Below are 10,058 nucleotides of genomic sequence, written 5' to 3'. Positions count from 1 at the left end.
CGTTGGGCAACTTGTACTGTTGTTGCTATCCAGGTAAGTCACAAGTGAAGTCAGGTACAGGGCCTCACTTTGTCCTTACAATGTGATTTCTACACACTGCTGCTCATGGAAGAATTCTAAAAGTTTCCAGAGCTAGTATTTCATATTTGCGAAACATCTTACCAATAGGAAGAATCCCCTCTTCTTTTTTTCTGATGATACTGTGGCCAGAAGCTGATCCCAGCTGCAAAGTGACAGAGAATGAGAGGTTTTGTATTTCCTTCCAGCAGCCTCATGAAAGAAAATGTCTACACGAACAGTGAGAATAGCTAACCATTAGAATAAAAAACTGCAGCAAATTTGCCATGACATGAAGTGATAAAACAGAGACAAACTACCTTGTGCACTCTTACAGGAAGAAACCATTGCCTTAATGCAGAAAGTACTTGGTAGAAGTCACTGTTGTGCGTTATAACGAGAGTGAGATTAGTTTGTCATCATAGCCATCATCTGTTCTTGCTGTGTGTGAGACTCACAAATGAGTGAAGAGCCAACATATCCTGTGTGTTGGGACACAGTGTGATGCACACCCTATATTTAGTCCCTGGCCTACATTAAAACAACAACAAAAGATGCTTGTAAAAACTTCATTTTCTGATGGTGAAGACAGGAGTTCTTATGGCACAGAAAAGAGAAAAACAGCTTTAACAATAGAAATAAATATACCCAAGTAATCTCACATGTATTTTCTGTGCTGCATGAGATAACATCTCCATTAGCAATTAAGATAAACAATTTCTTCTTTTTTGGAGTGGTATTTGACCACATATTTTATCATCTCAATTTATCCAGCATGCACAGACAAGCCAAAGTGTCATTGAACCCCATCCATGCCTTTTGCAAGCAAAAAAACTTTTAGAGTAATTAATTAAGCAATCAATAATATAGACTAGAAGACCACATTTTAAAGGGCTCCAGGTAGTGCAGCAGCATGCCCAGGAGAATTTGAAGACTTTGTGTGCTGAACTTTTCTTAACAACCACAGGAATGTTAGACTTCAGGGGATGAGGGAAAAAAAGGCAGCCCCCCCCCCCCCCCAATCTTTCATCTATAGGCATATAAATATCATTATAAATCTGAATCAAAGTCACAGATGCCTGATTGTTCAGCGTTTGGCTGCTGCCGTGTGCCTGGGTCCTGTCTTAGAGGATGAAAGAAATTAAGCATCCTGCAGCCAAATGCAAGAGCCTGCTCAGTACACATCAACTGCTTGGTTGACAGCAAACAAAATATTTCAGTCGCTGAAAATGGGTTTGTGTCTGTAATCATGCTGTGACCAAATCTCTGCATCTTTCTCACCTAAGGCAATGTCTTCAGTTCAGCTTGCCCATTGTAAAAACTGTGACTTTTGAGAGGGAACAAATGAGGGAATTGTACTGGAATTGTACAAAATAATAAGCAGTACAGAAAAGGTAAATGAGCTCTTCCCTGTTGTGCTTTCTCACTCTCCCAGGACAAAGCAATACCCAATTAAACAGAAACCAAAACATTTAGAATGGAGAGAAGGAAATATTTTTATTTCTGTTATTTAAAAAAAAAAAAAAGTTTTTTAGGAAAAAAAAAAGAAAGGCATATTTCTAGGATATTCAGAGCCAGGAAAAAACTATTATTTGATTAAAAGGCAGAAAACAAAAGCTCTGGAAGACCTGCAATCAGTGTATCAGCCCAAGTTCAACCACTGAAGGAGGTATAAAAGACTAGTTGCTGCCTATATTCAGACTATCCTTGGCTCCAGCATTTTACTGCTGGGAAATTTTGACTGTTGAAGGAAAGGAAGAAAATGTTCCTATAGATGAAGTCAATGTACTGTGCCACTTACATAGCAGCTATTAATGGAAACTCTTGGCTTTAACACTTGGTATGGATTCAGGTGAGCTGCCCTGTCTTAGCACTACGGTTATTTGTTCCAGGTCTGGCTGGGGTGGGAGTGTGTCGCTTGGTTTCTAAGAGAGTGGAGATGCTAGAGACAGATAGAAACTACTGACCTATACTACCTCAGACTCTATGGATTCTACCTGGAGGTTAACCTTTCCCTTTTACCTCCTAGTCAACGTTGAGAGGAAGAAAAAAACCCCTTTGATAGCCACATTGTTTCTACATACCTCATACACTAATGGTTTCGTGCCACAACAGACTCCAGTTTCACACTGGAAGTTCAGGTGATGTGAAAGAACTTGGTATTTCCAAAGAGAACGACCCACAGCTGAGACATTAAACTTAGGTTTGAATAAAAGGAGAACATATGGTACATCTTGATCACAGGGAATTTCAGACCTGACCCTTGACCTGTATCCACTTCACACTTATTCTGCTGGAGAGGACCTGTGAAAAAGGAGACACTAGATTGCTGGTGCCATAGGACAGGAAAAGCATCTCCTCAGTGTGTCATACTGTAGTAAGCTTAATCTGGTGTCCTTCTCTAGACAAAAGCCAGCAGCTGACTTTTCAAGCAAGGAAGAACAGTTTACACCATCCTCTGCTGTCCTGTGCTGCACAGCGCTGCACATCACGAGCAACGGCTTTTATCTTGCATTTCACTGTTGTAGTGTCTGACGAGTGCTACCAGCTGCATTTTGAATAGTAGGATGCAGAGACAAACTGCAAGATGCTGACACATCTGTGGAGTTTTAGGACAGAGGTTTGCTGTGTTGTACACAGAAGTGAGAGGAAAAGAGGCCAACTGACAATGTGAGTGACCTTGGTCTCAAACCATGAGTTATGCCTCTTGATGATGCTCACATTTAGTGCTATTGCTGTGCTTTCTTTCATTATTTCTACTTCATAAAATCTAAGAAATTCCATGTATAACAAAGGAGCTGCTAAGACATGCAATCACCCTGCTTCTCTAAGATTTCTTTGGGAATGTTGTCCCTGTCTCTGTCTTTGAAGATGTGAGTTGAAATAATTTTCCCAAGAAGCAAAAGCAAACAAGGAGCAGAGATGGAGCAAGAAGGCAACCTCCCTCCATTCTAGACTCACGTTGCCGTTGTGAAACACTCTGCAGTACAAGTGATCCCAGCTTGTATTTCTGTGTTAGTCTGTCTCTCCTCACACTGTGCATGGGCTCTGACTATCGTGGTATGGACTCTGCATTTCAGAATAAAGCTTAAATCAGCTCACTGAATTTATATTACTGGAAACAAGAGGAATATTTGGACTGATGGATTAAATTACTCTGTATTTTGGTGCAAGAGCCTGTGGGATGGTATGAGCCAAACTGTTTGGTGGTAGTGTAAAACCCAACGTCACTGAGATAGGACTCAGCTGAATGCAAATGTCATGAAAAAGAAAAGAGGGGCTAAAGCAGCAATTAATAGAATCTGAATTATTTAACTAGTCAGAATTAATAAGAAAGCTTACCTCAATTTTTCAGCATTGCACTGATCAATTTAATCTAGGCAAAGCCTACAGTGGGGCTGAACTTTGCTTATTTCAGTCAACTCAGCAAATTGGTGCAAGTTATAGCACCTTGCTAGTTCTACCTGTATGATCTTCCTGCCTGGGCTACTCGCACTGAGCAAGTACATCCCAGCACTGTTCACATCACCGACAGCCTGATTCTGCTCTCCTTGGCTCTGATTTTATGTTCACGATACTCTTCTCTTCCTAATGGTAATACAACTTGCCTATATTTTCTCCTTTCCAAAATGTCTGCAGAAAAGACTCTTCCATTCATGTTGTAAATTTGCCTGCCAAGAAGATATGGTCACCAAGGAAGAGCCCTCCTGCAACTATAAAACATGTAGATGGTAGATGTGGATACTAATAGCTTCTGGCTCATTAGCACAAGAGCAAGTATCTGTGGGAGGTAATTGCTGTAAGGGTGATAATGTAGGAAACATCCAAACCATCGATCTCTGTGTGAAGGTGAATCCCCAGGTGCTAAATCACTTAAATTAATCACCCAGTGCTGTTACAGGCAATGATTAGTGTCTGCCCCCCTGAGGAAGAGGGATGGAGAGAGAGAAATCTAGAACACAAATCATGCTGTGTTTGTTGTCGAGCGGACATTCTCCACCTCCTTGCAATAGCTTGTAGGCCAATATGGCTTTGCAAGATGTGGTTTTGTCAGGATTCCCGAACACAAACAAGTCATTCAAGTCTGCCAGATCCACTAACAAGAAGAACAACAGGTGACCAGATGCTGTTTTAGTGAAAGGGAGGGCTCTGGGAGCGCACTTGGTAAATGGAATCCCAAATGCAGCCTGTGGTGATTACAGCTGGATAATTTCAAGATGATTTTGGCCTGCCTTTGATCATTTAAATCCATGCCACGTTGATATCAAGAGCAAAGGTCTCACCATTGAGTAACCATCTAGTTTCTTGTAGCGGATGAGTTTTCAAACTTGCCATTACTTCCCTGTGCTCCTTGAGATAGTCTGATAGGGTCCAGGGATGAATGAGTTATAGAAACAGAAGGATTCTGTAGTCTAGAGCTGCAGTAAAAAAAAAAGCATCATCTTTTGTTTGCCTGGACCTTTAGTGGAACGTCTGAAGGAAGCGATGCTCTGGAGGTGTTCCTGATCTCTCCAGACTTCACATAGTCAGAGAGAGCACTAGGGTTCACATCCATCATGAAATTAATGTCTTAACAAGCTGTAATGTACCAGGTGAGCTGTAAAACCTGGCCTTGGGTCTCTCCTCAGCCCATGGCCATGCTGCGTGGAGTTTTCCAGTCAGTTGTGATGGAGTGTGTGTTTCTGGGCAAGTACATAGAGAGATTTATTCTACTCCATGTTTACTGGGGAGCTGTCTGGTCTGCTCCGCTAGAGTTAAGTCTCAGCAGGAAACTGGTGTACTCCTATACGCAGTCAAAGATCTTTACATAGGGAAGCCAGCTCAAACCCCATTCTGATCACTCTTTCCATTGCAACTGCTACTAACTCTTAGCAAGTTTTGGATGCCCAAAGACAGTTGATAAGCCCATCCAAGGAAACAGAAGAATTAAGGGGCAGCAGAAGGGCAGGTGCTGATCTCCTTTCTCTGGTGACCTGTGATAGCACACAAGCAAAAGGAATGAAGCTGCATCAGGGGAAGTTCAGATTGGACATTAGGAAAAGGTTCTTTACTGAGAGGGTAGTTGGTCACTGAAACAGGCTCCCCAGGGAAGTGGTCATGGCATCAAGCTTGTCAGAATTCAAAGGGCATCTGGATGATGTTCTTAGTCATATGGTTTAATTTTAGGTAGTCATGCAAGGAGCAAGGAGTTGGACTTGATGATCCTTATGGGTCTCTTCCAACTTGAGATATTCTGTGATTCTAAGGTTGTTTTAAACACATGACTCTTCAAGGCAGACAGGGACAGGCTGGGAAAAATGCCTTCTATTCTTACTTTAGTCTTATATTCATGATTACATGTTATTTTGTTCTTAATGCCAAGCAAAAATGGTGCCATTCAGCTTGGCATTGTACAGGGACAATGCTGAGGCAAATGATTCCCCCAGAGTGTTTATAACCTAATATGCTAATATGCACCACTCTCCTGGGAGTGTTATCATGAATTAATGGAGAAAAAAGCCCTCCCATATTCTACTGTTGCAGTACATCAAGTAGCATAAGCAGGTAACTGCTGCTGCTGCTGTGTCAGAGAGGGAGTGAACACCACCTTACGGCTGTTTGTGGTGAAGATCGTCATTCAAAATCTGTTCCAAGAAGGGAAGGCACATGTAAGGAAGGCACCACAGGGATGAAAAGGGTGGAGAGCAATTGTCCACAGCAGGTGAAGACTCAGCACCTGTATTGTGTGTCTGTGCCCAGGCGTTGGCAGCAGGAGCTGCAGGGCGGCCTCTGTGAGGAGAGGCCGGGGCTGCCCCGTGCCGGACACAGCCGGTTCCAGCCGGTCCCAGCTGGCTCGGAGCGGTGGCCGTGGAGAGCCCGGGCGGGAGCAGGTTGTCCCTGAAGGACTGCAGCCCGGGGAAGGGCCCGCGCTGGAGCAGGGAGACGTGGGAGGAGGGAGGAGCGGCCCAGAGGGGCTGGGGGGGACCCACCGCAACCCCCGGCCCCAGCCCCTGCGCCGCCCCGCGGGGGGACACGAGTCGGGAGGGAAGGGGTGAAGGTGGGATTGGGAAAGGGTGGGTGGAGGGAAGGTGTTGTTTTAATCTTTCTGTCTTCATTTCTCAGTATCAGAATCTGTTTTAATTGTCAAGAAATTAAATTAATTTTGTCCTGATTCGAGTCTGTTTTGCCTGTGACAGTAACTGGTAAGTAATCACCCTGTCTTTACCTTGAATCATTAGGTTTCTCATCGTATTTTCTCCTCCTGTCCTCATGAGGAGGGGGAGTGAGAGAGCAGCTGGGTGGGAGTTTGCCCTTTAGCCAAGCTTAGCCCACCACAGTGCTGCTGAAGTGGAAAAAGCTGTAAACGATTTGGTCTGAATTTAGCATTGGCCCAACTTGGAGCAGGAGATTGGGCTAGAGACTTCCTGAGGTCCCTCCCAGCCTGAAAAAGACTGTGGCTCTGTATTTGAATCAGTGTAACATGAAGGAGACACCTTGAATCAAGATGTCCCATAGATATAACAGCAGTGACACAACGGCTACTTAAACATAGTCTCTCAATATCAACAACAATTCTCCAGCGACAATAGATCTGTCACTCCAAATGGATGCAGTGGAAGGACGTGACAAAGGATGAGGAAAAGTCTGAGGTGCTTAATGCCGTCTTTGCCTCAGTCTTTAATAGTAAGACCAGTTGTTTTCTAGGTACCCAGCCCCCTGAGCTGGAAGACAGATACAGGGAGCAGAATGAATCCCTTGGAAATTAGGAAAAATTTCTTCACCAAAAGGGTTGTCAAGCATTGGAACAGGCTGCCCAGGGAAGTGGTTGAGTGACCATCCCTGGAGGTGTTTAAAAGACATGTAGATGTGGTTCTTAGGGACATGGTTTAGTGGTGGACTTGGCAGTGCTAGTTAACAGTTGGACTTGATGATCTTAAAGGTCTTTTCCAACCTAAATGATTCTATAATTCTATGAAGATTTGACCTGATGTCCATGAATTAGGAGGAAGCTTAAATGAAGCATAGTCTAAGTACACTTAAAATAAATCTCCTGCAAAACGTAGTCTCTCATGGACATTTTTTGTAGCACCCTGGACTTCCCTGGTAATGATCACACATTTATGCCCACTGGGCATGATTCCACCAGGCCCAAAACATTGTACATGCAGCTTCACTGCCTCCCAGGGAGAGCTGTGTGCAGGCTCCGGTAGGTAGACATTAATCATTCAGGACGGCAAAGTGACAGATGGCTGAGTGAACAGGGCACAGTGTGCTTTCATTCTCAAAGGCGGCCGTGATAAGCAGGAGCCAGGGTTGTAAGGACATGATTATTAGTGTAACTGTCTGATTACCAGAGAAACAGCAACAGAAAACACAATCTGGTTGCAACTGCTACTTGAACACCTCTCTACTGTAACAGCTCAGGGAAAGGTGAAGTCATGCAGGAGATGGATGGCCCTGCAATGGTTGCAGCCCCATGAGTTGCCTGCTCAGCAGTGTTATATGCTGAGCAGAGTGCAAGACAGAAGGAGCTGGATTGTTCCCTCTTCTTCTAGAGGAAGAGGGCACCCCGTACATAAGGACAGTTGCAAGTCAAAGTCTCCTTGCCAACCTGACTCCTGACTCCATGGAAATTCATAAAGAGATGTAAGATCTTTGACCATTGACTTGGGAAAGGGCTGGGGAAATCAGGGGCAAAGAAACTACTCAGTGTTGCCATATCATGCGTGTCCCCTGCAAAGCTGCCAGAGTATCTGTCTCCTCAAGTCAGGAAGAATTTCCCTGTGTACCACAACACTGACACTAGTGCAGAGAGCACTACCCCACCTCAGAGAGACAGTTTGTTGAGACGCAAGTGTCTGGGTCATAAAAGCAGTGTTCAAGATGAATGCCAAAATTTTTCCTTAGTGGAAATCTCAATACAATGAGAGAGATCAGGGATGTGAAAAGAAATTAGCTTCCTTCTAGCCACCTTCTAAGATCGACTTAGGTCTCTGCTGTGGCATATAACTTGAAGAGGGACTGAGATCCTTTACAGATCTCTGCAGGCAGTGGGGAGAAATGGTGTCATGCACAGACCCTTTGCCTCCTCCAGCTAGCTGACTTAGATGTTGTAACTACTTATCTCCATCAACTTTATCGAAAACCATGCTCGGGTGCTCTTTATTAGAAAGCAGTTTGAATAAATCACAGTCACATCAGCTGGGAGGCTCGTGCTGCTGCCTCTGCAAACAGAGGACTCAACTCTCTGGTTCAGTGGTGCTTGACTCAATTGATTCACAGAGAAAGTGACCACAGAGGGAAAAAATGATGCTGGTATGTTTGTGAAGACTCTCCTACACACCCCTGTCACATGAAAAATTGACCTTTCCCAAAATATAGCTGGGAGGCTGTGTGACTTATACAGCCTACATTCTCTTCCAGCAGCTGATTACATGGCTCTGCTTGTCTCCAGTACATGTTGCCTTCCATTTTGGTTCAGTCTGTTCTTGATCTGTGCCATCCGTGGCTGAAGGACAACGCTATTTGTCATCTACTTAACTTCTGGACAAGAAACTATATGAACTCACGCACCACTTCTGAGGATGCTTCTGAAGGGATATGCCGTGGCAGTGATTTAGAGCTCCAGAAGAAAGAAAAGAAACATTTGCATTCAATTTTCAATAAGCAGATGGTATATGGCTTGTTTTATACCACAGTAAATTTTGAAGTCCCTACTGAAAAATAAGAAGAGCAAGCGTATTTGCCTTTATTTCAAACTTTCCCTGTTTCCATGGCAATATCCCAGTGAGGTACCAAGAGTAGATGCTGGGATACGAGGTATTAAATAGTTCTTTTTCTCTGCATCATGAAAGGCAATGCTGAGATCCACATGTAAAGAAAAGCAAGTCGGGAAATGATGCAGGGACATTGAGGAATTATTACACTGAGGATGAGAAAATTTCAATGCTCTGTGAATCCCCAGAAGGATTAGCTAGATTTGTCCCTTTGTTTTAGCCCAGTGCAACTCAATTGATTTTCAGTAGAACTGTACCAGCACTAAAAAGATGGGACCATTCCCACATTATATGGGTGGTTATGGAGAAGATGGAGCCAGACTGTAGTTGGAGCTGTGCAGCAAAAGGATGAGCAGCAACAGGCATAAGCTGCAGCAGGCAAAATTCCCATTAGGTACCAGGGAAAAATGAATCACGATGAGAATGGTCAAACCCTGGAACAGGTTGCCCCAGTACTAACCTTGAAATAAAGCGTGATTGGAAAAACTCTTTAGCAGCTTGATCTGACTTTGAAGTTGGCTCTGCTTTATTCAGAGGTTAGGTGATCAAGTTCCACTTCCTACCTAAATTATTTTTGTTATTTTATGATTCCCTGTCACAAGCACTTCAAGAAGCCTCCTTTTTCCTATTGCACTGTATATTCAGCCTAGTCTGTATTTAAAGTAACTGAAATGATTCTCCTTCTGTTGCATCCTTTTGCAGGTGATTCTGCAATTTCATAGATTTTCTTTATAGTGAATAGATATGCCATTTTTTCCCACTGCTCCTTCCTTCTCAGTTTTAGTATTGCCCTTGGCTGACATATCACAGTACACTTGACTGAGCACTGTATTTAGTGTTTACTTCAGTAATTGGAGACCTTTGATACCACAACAGCCAGACAACCAGACACCTCTTCAGATAAAATGTGTAGCCCAAGCATCATTAGCCAATTGCAACAATATAACAGGATCATATGATAATTCACTTAGGAAGGGACCTCAGGAGAACATCTAGTCCAGCCTCATGCCTGAAACGGGATGCCTGTGACTTGGGAAAGAAACTGAGATCTCCTTTTTGCCCTGTCTGCATGTGGTAAACCTGAAGGTTATTCTTTAAGTGAGTCATACCCATGAATATCTGTTTTTCCCCATTTCCAAGTTGGGCCAAGATTTCAAGTGACCAAAATTTCAGTAACACTGTCTCTGCTGTTAATGTGGAGGCAAATGAATGAATGAAAATCTCCACAGCACTTTACAAAGTCAT

The sequence above is a fragment of the Buteo buteo genome, chromosome 3 (assembly GCF_964188355.1).
Source record: "Buteo buteo chromosome 3, bButBut1.hap1.1, whole genome shotgun sequence".
NCBI classification, from domain to species: Eukaryota; Metazoa; Chordata; class Aves; order Accipitriformes; family Accipitridae; genus Buteo; species Buteo buteo.
The sequence above is the reverse complement of the archived record's forward strand: the minus strand, read 5'-3'. Positions refer to the sequence as shown.